The 14890-nt window shown below is 39.9% G+C and overlaps 1 non-coding gene across 1 annotated transcript; it reads left to right on the top strand.

Moving 5' to 3' along the window:
- Positions 1-14297: 14297 nt before the first annotated feature.
- LOC148546337 (small nucleolar RNA R71) lies at positions 14298-14405 on the top strand. The gene has a single exon (XR_015901667.1). It is a non-coding gene; the product is annotated as a small nucleolar RNA R71 (small nucleolar RNA).
- The last annotated feature ends 485 nt before the right edge of the window (positions 14406-14890 follow it).

Here is a 14890-nt window from a genome sequence, read left to right as displayed (position 1 = left end):
TCCGAGGCCTCGATGAAAATTGTTCCGGGGGTTACCTGAAACTGTAGGTCGATCTCGGACGAGATCTCCTGTTCTGATCAGGTGATGATGTGTCCGGCGTGTGGGTGGAGGCCGGAGCAGTCGCATCCGACGTGTTGGACTGGTAATGCTGCTAATCCTTTGTCACCGGAGGGTGGTGGTACCTGCAAAGGACTCCGATGCTTAAGTTAGCAAGGGTATTGAGCAGGTATTATGTAGAATCAGAGTATGAGTTATACCTGGGTGCTCCAGTGTATTTATAATAGTGTGGAGTGACCTTTTTAGATAAGATAAGTTAGTTATCTTTATCTTATCTTATCTTATCTTTGGATGAGGTCAGCTTATCTTCAAGGGAACCGCCTTTATCTCTATAGGCTCGGACTGCCTTTGGATTGGGGTCGTGTTCTATTATTTGGGCCCTTTATTGGGCTTTCCTGGCGATTTGGCCGAGCTCTTTGTGTAGAGGTCGGATGGTCTGACCTGAAGAGGTTGGTCGCCTTGTTGCTAAACATCCCGGGTCGGATAACTCGACCCAGGGTATGAACAGTGCCCCTGCTCGAGCTCGGTCTTTCTTTTTGAGGTCGAGTCTTTATCTTTAGGACTTCGATTCTTCTCTGGTGAAGCCGAACTCAAGCATTTGTCGACTTCTTTCTTTGTAGAGTCTTCGTTTTTGAATGTGGAACGTTTTCTCCTAAAAGTGCGCCCTTTTGTATTAGCGCACTGTTCTTAGGAACGGGCGAGGGTTTTAATACCCTTATTAATTGCTTTTTAATGCTCCATTTCCCTTAGCTCTTTATTTTGAATTTAGTCATCTGAAAAACAGTTTCTTTTATTCGTCTTTCTTTGTAACTTCCTCCTTTGTTCTCTCGCCTTCTGTTTTTGTATTTTTTCATTGCAACGTCATTTGGTGATTTTGGGTTCTTTTTTTTGAAGGGCGATTCCGTCTCTCCGTCTTCAATCTCTTTCGAAGTTTCCTCCTTGGTCCAGGTTGGTTTTTCTTTTTCTTGCCATTTTTTCTTTCTTTTGCTTTGCCTTCGGTTCTTGGTAAAGTTTTGGTTTTGCTTGAATGCATGTTTGGAAAGCTTGAATCTTTTTGCATCGTCATGCTCGCTTGTCGCTGTGCTGCATGTTTTTCTGGTTTTTATGAACCTGTTTTACCCAGAAGGTTGCTCCTTTTGGTGACTTTCGCTATGTTGATGATTTTACTGATGAACTTTTGTAGAAAGTAACGATTTTTTCTAGCGGTTTGTTTGTTTGGGGTGTTTATTTTCTGAAAAAGGTGGCGTATTTGATGACTTCTTCTTGATACTTTCGTTGCTTGGGAGTTCCGTTTGCAAATGTGAATTTGGGAGGTAGTTATTTTGATGACTTTATTTGATTTGTAGCTCGTAGCTTTCTTCTCAGAGTGTTATCTTCCTGTTAGGATGTGTAGAGATGTAGACTTGTAGGTTTCCCTGAGTCCTTGTTCCATAACTTGCCTCCAAAGGATGCCCCTGGATCTTTAATGTGGGTCCTAGGGTTTCCTTTTGTTGCTTGTATTGCTCTGGTGTCATGCTTGTCCGAGCTGTTCTGATATGGTTTGTTTTTGACTTTATCCGAGATGTTTGGGTTAGTAATTTATTTTCTTCTTTTCTTGCTGTAGGACTAGTTGACCTCATGTCTTCTCGCAATAACATCATTGAGACATCTTCTCAAGTCCCTGAGGGCATGGCTGATTGGGTGGATTCGATGGTTCTTTTGTGCGTTTCTTTGGTTGATTCCAAATTTTATCAGCAGCTTAGGCAGTTTCATAGGGTTTGTAGTAGTGGTAGTGAGGAAAAGAATTATGAGCTTGTATCCCCTACTCCTGAAGAGAGAGTTTGTTTCTCTACTCGAGTTGCTGGAGACCGTCCTTTTTTCTATGCGTACGATTTCTTTTTTAGCCAGATGGATATCACCCTTCCCTTTACTCCTTTTGAGACCAACCTGTTGTGGTCTTGTAATGTAGCTCCATCCCAACTTCACCCCAATTTTTGGCTCCCTTGTGGGCGTTTAATGCCCAACCTCCCATTCTCCCTCTGGCGCTAAATGCCAGATCTGGCGTTCAACGCCAATAGGGGTATTCTCCAGGGTGTTCTGTTTGTCTTACTGTGCTTTTCTGTTTCTGTTCTAAGTGCTATACATGATCACAAACATTAGAAAAAGGAGGAAAACTATGAAAATCAATAGAAAAAAAATGATATGAGATCAAATTCAAATAAACTAAAATAACATAAAAGAATGTAAAAGTAGACTATAGGATATGATGGTTGGGTTGCCTCCTGATAAACCCCAATTTCGTGGTTTATCTTGTGTTTAATTTAGGGGATTTTATAAACTTTTCTCACATTTATTCAATGAAATAGCATGGTTTTGTGAATTTCTCCTAATTTGTGCTTAAAAGTAAAAACATGCTTTTTAGGCTCAAAAATTGATAAATTTAATTCATAATTCCATTCAATGCCTTGATATGTTTGTTAAGTGATTTCGGGATTAAAAGGTAAAGGTTGGGGTGAAGAAATGAAGAAAAAACATGCAAAAATGGAGAATTCATGAAGAAATGGGATTTTGGTAATCTGCCCAGTGACGCCTGTACGTGGCTCACGTGCGTGTGGGAAGGAATCGTCAAGCGATGCGTACGCGTGAGCAACGTGTACACGTGACAAGAAAAGTTGCCAGTGACGTGTACGCGTGACCCATTCGTATGCGTGACAAGCGGCACGTGACCAACTTAAAGGCAATACGTTGGGGGGCGATTTCTTAGCTGAAAGAGGCCCAAATCCAACTCATTTCTAATGCTTTTGAACCCAAGAATTGTAAGGGAATGGGGAGAAATAGTCACAGTAGAGTTTTTACCATGTTTTAGGTTAGAATTCTAGAGAGAGAAGTTCTCTCTTCTCTCTAGAATTTAGGGTAGTTTAGGTCCCATTATCTTAGATCTAAGATGTTAATTCTTGTTCTTGTTAATCCACTTTACATTTTCTTGCTCTATTGCCTTAATATTCTTAGTTTCTCTTGTGAGTTTTTTTATTTTGTTTATTTAGCTTATGAACAATTGTTGGATCTCAATTTCCGTTTAATGCAATTTTATATTTCTATGTCTCTTGATGTTTACCTCACTTTCTATTGTTGATTTCTTTCTTTTCCATTTTTCTTCACTCTTGGCCTAGACTAAGGGAATTGAGGGACCTTGAGTCATTGGGTCTCTTTGAATTGGTGATTTGAGAACCCTTGTTTGTTAATTTGATACCCATTGACACTAGTCTACTACTAAGTCAATTAGTAGCTAGATTGGGGCTTATGGGTTGATGTTGATCAAGCCAATTTGACATACTTCAAGCATAGAATTAGACTTGATGGGTTTGGTCCCTCATAATTCTCAATATATGGTTTGTAGACAAGGATGGTGATCTCAATTTCCAAGCCTTAGCCAAGAGTTCTTTTTGCCATTTAATTTCTATTTTTGTTACTTTAGTTACCTTTCATTTAATTCCTTGCATGCTTATTTAGTTTTTTGTTATTTACTTTTCTTGTCAATCATCAAATCAAACCCCCTCGTTCCTTCATAGCCAATAATTGAGCACTTCATTGCAATTCCTTGTGAGACGACCCGAGGTTTAAATACTCTCGATTTTTATTAGGGTTTGTACTTGTGACAAATAAATTAAAACTTTGATTGAAGGTTGTTTGTCGGTTTAGACTATACTTGCAACGAGATTATTTGTGTGAAAATTCCTAACCGACATAAAACTTTCATCAAGTTTTTGGCACCGTTGCCGGGGAATTGCAATGGTGTTATATTATTGGCTATTGTGAATATATCCATATTGTGAATATTCCTCTTTTGGTTATTTCTTGGTTTTGCTAGTAGTTAGGAGTTGGCTTTTTGCTTTGCTTTTTGACATTCTTGTTTTGAGTTTTTTTTTCCCATATGAATTCTCATCCTTGTATTTTTGGGTATGATTATGATTATGTTGTAGGTAGTGGAAACTTTAATGATGGCTCACATTATGGGAGGGAAGAATTCTTGAGATGGGAGCCACATCTATATGAGCAATCCTCATGGCAACCTCCTCAACCAAGCTACTATGATTGTAACCCCCCTATAATGCATATCATTCCCATAGATATGATGGCCCTTATCATGATTATGTCACTGAACCACCATCATTCCATGCACTATACTCTCAACATAGTCCTCAACCACCATACTATCAATCCACATCCTATTTCTATCAATCACCTTCACACAATCCAAATCCATATCCTCCTTATGCACACGCTTATGACCATGATGAACGAGCACCCGTTGAACCACCATCATTCCAATATCATTACCCCGACAACCCTATTGAACCACCACCTCCCATATATGAGAACTTCCAACCATATGAAGAACTCTCCTTCCAACCACAACCCTCCATGGAAGAATATCCATATCCATCAATCCAAGAGCAACATGATCCTAATTATGTCAACCAAGCAGAACAATGGCCATGGGATCGTCTCAAGGAATTAATGGATTGGCTTCAAGTAATCATACTTCAAAGGGAGCAAGAGGAAGCCCAAAAGATGCACGAAGCTAACGAGGCTAACCTTTCCAAAACTAAAGCTAACTTGGACTCATGGGATTCATGTCACAACCAAAGCATTTCCACGTGTGAATATGGAAAATCAACCGACGAGTGGAGCATGAAGGAGATTCTAGAATCTCAACTTGAGAACAAGGAGACGGAGTATGTTTTGCAACAAGTGGAGGAAGTAGAAACTCTTGAAAATGTAGAAATAGTTGAAGATCTAGGGGAGGTTGAGCAAGAGGCAAGTTCCATCATTGAAGACAACTCTACACCAAGTGACATTGGTGACCTTGTTGAAGCTTCTTCCATTGGATGTGAAATTGATGTTGAAGTAGACTTCACACAACCTCCAAAATTTGATGTGATTGATGATGAGGAAGAGTTGGAAGAAGTTGACAAACAAGTAGAAGTTGAAGGAAGCTTTCAAGATGTAGAAGTCATCAAGGAGGAGTCAAAAGGAATGAAGCTCACATTGTCAAAACCATTGGATACCCTCCTTGCTAAGTCACCATCCAAGTTAAAAATTGAGTAGGTAATCATCTTATCATTTAATCTTCTTGACCCATATCAATATGTTTTGTTAGAAACGGAGGGTCAACTTAGAGCTATTTGTGGGCTAGAAAGTAAAAAGGAGTTGGATGTTGGTTGGCAACAAGAATCAAGGTGTATAGTGGATGGAAACTCAAACTTTGGGATTCATATGTTGAGTAAAGCTCAATTCAATTGAGTTAGGATGAGGATTAGGAGTCATAAGGAGAATTCAAGAATTTTGTCACCCAATTTGAAGCATGTAGATCAAGAAGGGGTGTTGACAAACAAAGTATGGGATCCCAGAATACACATCAACAATCGTCAATCTTAGGGCCTTACTACTTGCTTGAAAGTTCTTAGAAGAGTGAGGCACACAATTTGGGATCCCAGAGGCTATTGGAAATCCAAAAATTGGTGGGGATTCAAGGAAGAGTTCAAGCATAAGCCACCATAGGAAGGACCACATCAATTGTCCAACTTAAGGACAATAAATAAAAGTTCTAGGTGGGAGACACCCTACCATGGTAAACTCTTTCCATTCTCTTGTATATATAATCAATGAATGAATTGGGTTGCCATTGTTTGGTAGTTTTCTTCTTTTCATACTTTTTCATATCTTGCTTTGATTAATAGGTTGCTTGCTAGATTCATGTTTTAGTTAGAATAGTTGTTTTTGAATTGCACTCTGCTTGAAGTGCAAGTTTTGTTTGCATTGTCTTTGAAAAATTTTTCAAAAACTAAAAGGATTTTTGTTAAGTTTAAAATTTTGGTTGGTTTAGAGTGTAAATAGGGAAGGAGAGTGTTTAATTATGTTTTTATGCTTTCTTTAAAAAAAAGTGACACCCATGCGTGCGCGTGGCCGACGTACACACTTTGCGCTGATGCTGCTGCTGCATGGGCCAAAAACCAGAGAGTTGTACTGGTAGGGTGCCAAAACTGTGCGTCTAGCACAAATTCCACCCCACGCGTACATATCATCTCCATTTTTTCCCCTGTCACACATACGCGTGACCCCCTGCCCTGTTCACACACCTTTCTTTTCTTCTCTTCTTTCCATTTCTTTTCTTCTTCTCTCTTCTTTTCTTTTATTTCCCTCCTCCAACCATCACCCACCACTATCATTCACCATTCACCATATTCTCCTTTAGTTGGTTAGTTAGTTAGTTAGTTACTTCAATTTTCTGTTTTGGTGTTAAGTGTTGGATTATTAATTTAATTTGCTGATTTTGATGTTAATTGCTGCTGATTACTCATGAGATGCTATCCTAGAATCATTTTTGTTAATATTCATTGTTGGAATCTTTTATTGAGGTTATAATTTGTTACTTGATTTTGAGTTCTTCATGCTTAATTTTATGCATACCAAGTGCATAAGAATTGCCTTTTAAGCATTCTAAATCTTTTAAATTGCATGTTGTAGCTAGCCAACATGGGATTAGAACTCTTTACTTTGACTAGGCAATTTCTTGATGTTGGATGTTGTGCATTTATCTCAATGCATTGTGTTACTTGATCATATGCATCCATATGTTATGCTTATGCCTTAAAGACATGTTGACCCTCAATTGTTTAACTATGTACTCTACATACACATGAAACTAGTCATTTTGGCATAATGCCCCAATTGTGAATTTGGATTGTAAGTTCACCTAGTGACACCTTTTTAAATTTGTCAAGCTATATGGACCTTGCTTGCTATGTGATTGATTTCACCTCTAGTCTCTTTTACTACTTTACATAGTAACCATATGTCCTATTTTATGTCCACTAGGTGATGGGAACCAAAATTCAAAGTGTGTCATTGGTTGATGTGTGATTTTCATTGTTCTTTTATCATTAAAGTCTCCTTGTACATCAACCAATGTCCCTTCATCTTCCATTTCACAATTGTTTGATTATCGCTTGAATGCTTTCATGCTTCTTTATGACTTGTTTGTTGGTCTTAACTTACAAGTTTCCTTTGAAGCATCTCAGGCACACTAGAATGAGTGAAGTGTATGTTCCTTTTGTGTAACTGTGACATAGCTTTTTATGTTAGTGTGCGTGTGTTCTAAACTGCGCGCAACTTAGAATGCACACTTACTTTTATCCATGTTACACATTAGGTCACTCACTTCATTCAAGTGATCATTACCTCATTCCAAAAATATATACTTCCCTGCTTTTGCATTTACTTATTTTCTTATCTGGTTTTCTATTTTTCATGGAGGATGCACCATAAGCAACAACGGAAGCAGAAGAAAGAACATGCAGCAACTGGCTGGTCCACCAGCTGAAGGTGGCAATCCATAAAGTCACCATATCCCCCTTGCTCATCTTTGAATGTACCGAGGACGGTGCAAACTTTTAAATGTGGGGAGGTCGTCCGACCGAAACGGTCATTTTTGGGTGAAAAACTTCTAATCCTAACACTTTCACATTTTATTTTTCTATTATTATTAGGTCTTTTAGAATTTTTAGATGCATTTTCTAGGTTTGCATATATGTATAATAAGCTTAGTTAAAATAATGAAATTCTCCAAGAAAAATATTCTTAATAGGTCATTGACATCCTAATTGATTTGAGTAAAAAAAATTTTTCATTGAACTTTGGTGCGCAGAAATTGTGATTACACTTTGATTATGTAAAATTCATCGCTCTTTCTTTCCCTGGTAATGACGCCAAAAACATGATGCCAATACCATGGTTCACAACTTCGCACAACTAACCAGCAAGTGCACTGGGTCGTCCAAGTAATACCTTACGTGAGTAAGGGTCGAATCCCACGGAGATTGTTGGTATGAAGCAAGCTATGGTCACCTTGCAAATCTCAGTCAGGTAGGGTTAAATGTGATTGGATTAGATAATTAAAAGATAAATAATAAATGATAGAAATACTTATGTAATTCATTGGTGAGAATTTCAGATAAGCGAATAGAGATGCTTTTCGTTCCTCTGAACCTCTGCTTTCCTGCTATCTTCATCCAATCAGTCTTACTCCTTTCCATGGCTGGCTTTATGTGATACATCACCATTGTCAATGGCTACTTTCGGTCTTCTCTCAGAAAAATGATCCAAATGCCCTGTCACGGCACGGCTAATCGTCTGGAGGCATCACCCTTGTCAATGGCTTCATCTTATCCTCTCAGTGAAAATGGTCAACGCACCCTGTCACGGCACGGCTATTCATCTGTCGGTTCTCGATCATGCTGGAATAGGATTTACTATCCTTTTGCGTCTGTCACTACGCCCAGCAATCGCGAGTTTGAAGCTCGTCACAGTCATTCAATCATTGAATCCTACTCGGAATACCACAGACAAGGTTTAGACTTTCCGGATTCTCTTGAATGCCGCCATCATTCTAGCTTACACCACAAAGATTCTGATTAAGAGATCTAAGAGATACTCATTCAGTCGAAGGTAGAACGGAAGTGGTTGTCAGGCACGCGTTCATAGGGAATGATGATGATTGTCACGTTCATCACATTCAGGTTGAAGTGCGAATGAATATCTTAGAAGCGAAATAAGATGAATTGAATAGAAAACAGTAGTACTTTGCATTAATCTTTGAGGAACAGCAGAGCTCCACACCTTAATCTATGGAGTGTAGAAACTCTACCGTTGAAAATACATAAGTGATAATGGAGTTCATTGGTCCCGGCCCCAGAGGGGAACCGGAGTAACCAAGACTCTATGATCTGAAGATAAAACTCAGGATGTCAAATACAATAGTGAAATGTCCTATTTATAATAAACTAGCTACTAGGGTTTACAGAAGTAAGTAATTGATGCATAAATCCACTTTTGGGGCCCACTTGGTGTGTGCTTGGGCTGAGCTTTGAGTGTTGCACGTGTAGAGGTCCTCCTTGGAGTTGAACGCCAGTATTTATGCCAGTTTGGGCGTTCAACTCTAGTTTTGGATCCTTTTCTAGCGCTGGACGCCAAATTTGGGCAGAGAGCTGGCGTTGAACGCCAGTTTGCGTCGTCTAAACTTGGCCAAAGTATGGACTATTATATATTGCTGGAAAGCCCTGGATATCTACTTTCCAACGCAATTGGAAGCGCGCCATTTCGAGTTCTGTAGCTCCATAAAAGACACTTTGAGTGCAGGGAGGTCAGAATCCAACAGCATCAGCAGTCCTTCTTCAACCTCTGAATATGATTTTTGCTCAAGTCCCTCAATTTCAGCCAGAAAATACCTGAAATCACAGAAAAATACACAAACTCATAGTAAATTCCAGAAATGTGAATTTAACATAAAAACTAATGAAAACATCCCTAAAAGTAACCAGATCCTACTAAAAATATACTAAAAACAATGTCAAAAAGCGTATCAATTATCCGCTCATCACAACACCAAACTTAAATTGTTGCTTGTCCCCAAGCAACTGAAAATCAAATAGGATAAAAAGAAGAGAATATACTATAAATTCCAAACTATCAATGAAACATAGCTTCAATCATATGAGCGGGACTTATAGCTTTTTGCCTCTTGAATAGTTTTGGCATCTCGCTTTATCCATTGAAGTTCAGAATGATTGGCATCTATAGGAACTCAGAGTTCAGATAGTGTTATTGATTCTCCTAGTTCAGTATGATGAATCTTGAACACAGCTTCCTTATGAGTCTTGGCCGTGGCCCTAAGCACTTTGTTTTTCAGTATTACCACCGGATACATAAATGCCACAGACACATAATTGGGTGAACATTTTCAGATTGTGACTCAGCTTTGCTAAAGTCCCCAATTAGAGGTGTCCAGGGTTCTTAAGCACACTCTTTTTTTGCTTTGGACCTTGACTTTAACCGCTCAGTCTCAAGTTTTCACTTGACACCTTCACGCCACAAGCACATGGTTAGGGACAGCTTGGTTTAGCCGCTTAGACCAGAATTTTATTCCTTTAGGCCCTCCTATCCACTGATGCTCAAAGCCTTGGGATCCTTTTTATTTGCCCTTGCCTTTTGGTTTTAAGGGTTATTGGCTTTTTGCTCTTTCCTCTTGGTTTTAAGAGCTTTTGGCTTTTTCTGCTTGCTTTTTTCTTTCAAATTTTTTTTTCGCCTATTTTTTTTTCTTTTTTTTTTCTGCAAGCTTTGTTCCTTGCTGCTTTTTCTTGCTTCAAGAATCATTTTTATGATTTTTCAGATTATCAAATAACATGTCTCCTTGTCATCATTCTTTCAAGAGCCAACATATTTAACATTCTTAAACAACAACTTCAAAAGACATATGCACTGTTCAAGCATTCATTCAGAAAACAAGAAGCATTGTCACCACATCAATATAATTAAGCTAAGTTCAAGGATAAATTTGAAACTCATGTACTTCTTGTTCTTTTGAATTAAAACATTTTTCATTTAAGAGAGGTGATGGATTCATAGGACATTTATAACTTTAAGACACAGTTACTAACTACTAATGATCATGTAATGAAGACACAAACATAGATAAGCACACAACATAGAAAACGAAAAATAGAAGAAATAAGAACAAGGAATGAATCCACCTTAGTGATGGTGGCGTTTCCTTCTTGAGGAACCAATGATGTCCTTGAGCTCTTCTATGTCTCTTCCTTGTCTTTGTTGCTCCTCCCTCATTGCTTTTTGATCTTCTCTTATTTCATGGAGCATGATGGAGTGCTCTTGATGTTCCACCCTTAATTGTCCCATGTTGGCACTTAATTCTCCTAGGGAGGTGTTGATTTGCTCATAATAGTTTTGTGGAGGAAATTGCATTTGAGGCATCTTCGAGATCTCATGGTGATGAGCTTCTTGCGCCTCTTGAGCTCCATGAATGGGCTCTCTTGCTTGCTCCATCTTTTTCTTAGTGATGGGCTTCTCTTCCTTAATAGGAATGTCTCCTTCTATGAAAGCTCCAGCTGAGTAACATAGATGGCAGATAAGATGAGGAAAAGCTAGCCTTGCCATGGGGGATGACTTTTCGGCTATTTTGTAGAGTTCATTAGAGATGACTTCATGAACTTCTATTTCCTCTCCAATCATGATGCTATGAATCATGATGGCCCTATCCACAGTGACTTCAGATCGGTTGCTAGTGGGGATGATGGAGCATTGGATGAATTCCAACCATCCTCTAGCCACATGTTTGAGGTCCAATCTTCTTAGTTGAACCGGCTTGCCTTTGGAGTCAATCTTCCATTGAGCTCCTTCCACACATATGTCCATAAGGACTTGGTCCAACCTTTGATTAAAGTTGACCCTTCTAGTGTAGGGACGTTCGTCTCCTTGCATCATAGGCAAGTTAAACGCCAACCTCACATTTTTCGGACTAAAATCTAAGTATTTCCCCCGAACCATTGTAACATAGTTCTTTGGATCCGGGTTCTTACTTTGATCATGGTTCTTGGTGATCCATGCATTGGCATAGAACTCTTGAACCATTAGGATGCCGACTTGTTGGATGGGGTTTGTTAGAACTTCCCAACCTCTTCTTTGAATTTCATGTCGGATCTCCGGATACTCATTTCTTTTGAGTTTGAAAGGGACCTCGGGGATCACCTTCTTCTTGGCCACAACATCATAGAAGTGGTCTTGATGGGCTTTGGAGATGAACCTTTCCATCTCCCATGACTCGGATGTGGAAGCTTTTGTCTTCCCTTTCCCCTTTCTAGAGGATTCTCCGGTCTTAGGTGCCATCAACGGTAATGGAAAAACAAAAGGCTTATGCTTTTACCACACCAAACTTAGAATTTTGCTCGCCCTCGAGCAAGAGAAGAAAGAATAGATGAAGAAGAAGAAGAAATGGAGGAGAGGGAGAAGGTGATGTGTTTCGGCCAAGAAGGGTATAGAGGGGTTGTGTTGTGTGAATTTGAAGAAGAATTGAGGGCTTTATATAGGGAAGGGAGGGGGGAAAGGTTTCGGCCATATGGGTGGGAAATTGGTTTTGAATTTTGAAGGTAGGTGGGGTGTATGGATGTGAGTGGTAAATGGAAAACAGAAGGGATGATCATGAATGGAAAGAGAGATGATGAGGTAGGTGGGGATCCTGTGGGGTCCACAGATCCTGAGATGATCCTGTGGGGTCCACAGATCCTGAGGTGTCAAGGATTTACACCCCTGCACCAAATTAGGCATGTAAAATGCCCTTGCACACAACTCTGGGCGTTCAGCGCCAGGTTGGTGCCCATTTTGGGCGTTCAACGCCCATTTGCTGCCATTTCTGGCGTTGAACGCCAGAACCATGCTTGTTTTGGGCGTTCAGCGCCAGGATGCTGCCCATTTTGGGCGTTCAGCGCCAGAACCATGCTCTGTTCTGGCGTTGAACGCCAGGCAGATGCTCCTCCAGGGTGTGATTTTTCTTCTGCTGTTTTTGATTCCGCTTTTAATTTTTTTGTTTATTTTGTGACTCCACATGATCATGAACCTATAAAGACATATAACTAAAAAATATTGTTAGATAAATAAAAATTGGGTTGCCTCCCAATAAGCGCTTCTTTAATGTCAATAGCTTGACAGTGGGCTCTCATGGAGCCTCACAGATGTGCAGAGCTTTGTTGAGACTCTCCAACACCAAACTTAGAGTTTGGATATGGGAGTTCAACACCAAACTTAGAGTTTGGTTGTGGCCTCCCAACACCAAACTTAGAGTTTGACTGTGGGGGCTTTGTTTGACTCTGCTTTGAGAGAAGCTTCTTCTGCTTCCTCTCCATGGATGCAGAGAGAGATCCTTGAGTTGTAAACACAAGGTTGTCCTCATTCAATTGAAGGATCAATTCTCCTCTGTCCACATCAATCACAGCTCTTGCTGTGGCTAGGAAAGGTCTTCCTAGGATGATGGATTCATCCTCTTCCTTTCCAGTATCCAGGACTATGAAATCAGCAGGGATGTAAAGGCCTTCAACCTTTACTAACACGTCCTCTACTTGTCCATAAGCCTGTTTTCTCGAATTGTCTGCCATCTCTAATGAGATTTTAGCAGCTTGTACCCCATAGATTCCCAGTTTCTCTATTACAGAGAGGGGCATGAGGTTTATCCCTGAACCAAGGTCACACAGAGCCTTAAAGATCATGGTGCCTATAATACAAGGTATTATGAACTTTCCAGGATCCTGTCTCTTCTGAGGCAATGTCAGTTGATCCAGATCACTTAGTTCATTGATGAACAAGGGAGGTTCAACTTCCCAAGTATCAATGCCAAATAATTTGGCATTCAGCTTCATGATTGCACCAAGAAACTTGGCTGTTTGCTCTTCAGTAACATCCTCATTCTCTTCAGAAGAGGAATACTCATCAGAGCTCATGAATGGCATAAGGAGGTTTAATTGGATCTCTATGGTCTCTAGATGAGCCTCAGAGTCCTTTGGTTCCTCAGAGGGAAGCTCCTTATTAATCACTGGACGTCCCAGGAGGTCTTCCTCCTTGGGATTCACGTCCTCTCCTTCCCTTACAGGTTCAGCCATGGTGCTTATGTTAATGGCCTTGTACTCTCCTTTTGGATTCTCTTCTGTATTGCTTGGGAGAGTACTGGGAGGGATTTCAGTGATCCTTTTACTCAGCTGGCCCACTTGTGCTTCCAAATTTCTAATGGAAGACTTTGTTTCATTCATGAAACTTACAGTGGCCTTAGATAGATCAGAGACTAAGTTTGCTAAGCTAGATGGGTTCTGCTCAGAATTCTCTGTCTGTTGCTGAGTGGATGATGGAAAAGGCTTGCTATTGCTAAACCTGTTTCTTCCACCATTATTAAAGCCTTGTTGAGGCTTTTGATCCTTCCATGAGAAATTTGGATGATTTTTCCATGATGAGTTATAGGTGTTTCCATAAGGTTCACCTAAGTAATTCACCTCTGCTATTGCAGGGTTTTCAGGATCATAAGCTTCTTCTTCAGAAGATGCCTCTTGAGTAATGTTGGATGCAGCTTGCATTCCATTCAGACTCTGAGAAATCATATTGACTTGCTGAGTCAATATTTTGTTCTGAGCCAATATGGCATTCAGAGTATCAACTTCAAGAACTCCCTTCTTCATAGGCATCCCATTATTCACAGGATTCCTTTCAGAAGTGTACATGAACTGGTTATTAGCAACCATGTCAATGAGTTCTTGAGCTTCTACAGGCATTTTCTTTAGGTGAATGGATCCACCTGCAGAGGTATCCAATGACATCTTAGATAACTCAGATAGACCATCATAGAATATATCCAGGATGGTCCATTCTGAAAGCATGTCAGAAGGACACTTTTTGGTCAGTCCTTTGTATCTCTCCCAAGCTTCATAAAAGGATTCACCTTCTTTCTGTCTGAAGGTTTGAACATCCACTCTAAGCTTGCTCAGCTTTTGAGAAGGAAAGAACTTGGCTAAGAAAGCCGTGACCAGCTTATCCCAAGAGTTCAGGCTGTCTCTGGGTTGAGAGTCCAACCAGATTCTAGCTCTGTCTCTTACAGCAAATGGGAAAAGCATGAGCCTGTAGACTTCAGGATCTACTCCATTAGTCTTAACAGTATCACAGATCTGCAAGAATTCAGTTAAGAACTGAAAAGGATCTTCAGATGGAAGTCCATGAAATTTGCAGTTCTGCTGCATCAGAGAAACTAGCTGAGGTTTCAGCTCAAAGTTGTTTTCTCCAATGGCAGGAATGGAGATGCTTCTTCCATGTAAATTGGAATTAGGTGCATTAAAGTCACCAAGTATTCTCCTTGCATTATTATTATTTTCGGCTGCCATCTCCTCTTCCTGTTCAAAAATTTCTGAAAGGTTATCTCTGGATTGTTGTAATTTAGCTTCTCTTAGTTTCCTCTTCAGAGTCCTTTCAG

This window comes from Arachis ipaensis, chromosome B9, assembly GCF_059453495.1.
Source record: "Arachis ipaensis isolate K30076 ecotype BB chromosome B9, ASM5945349v1, whole genome shotgun sequence".
NCBI lineage: Eukaryota > Viridiplantae > Streptophyta > Magnoliopsida > Fabales > Fabaceae > Arachis > Arachis ipaensis.
The sequence above is the reverse complement of the archived record's forward strand: the minus strand, read 5'-3'. Positions and strand labels throughout refer to the sequence as shown.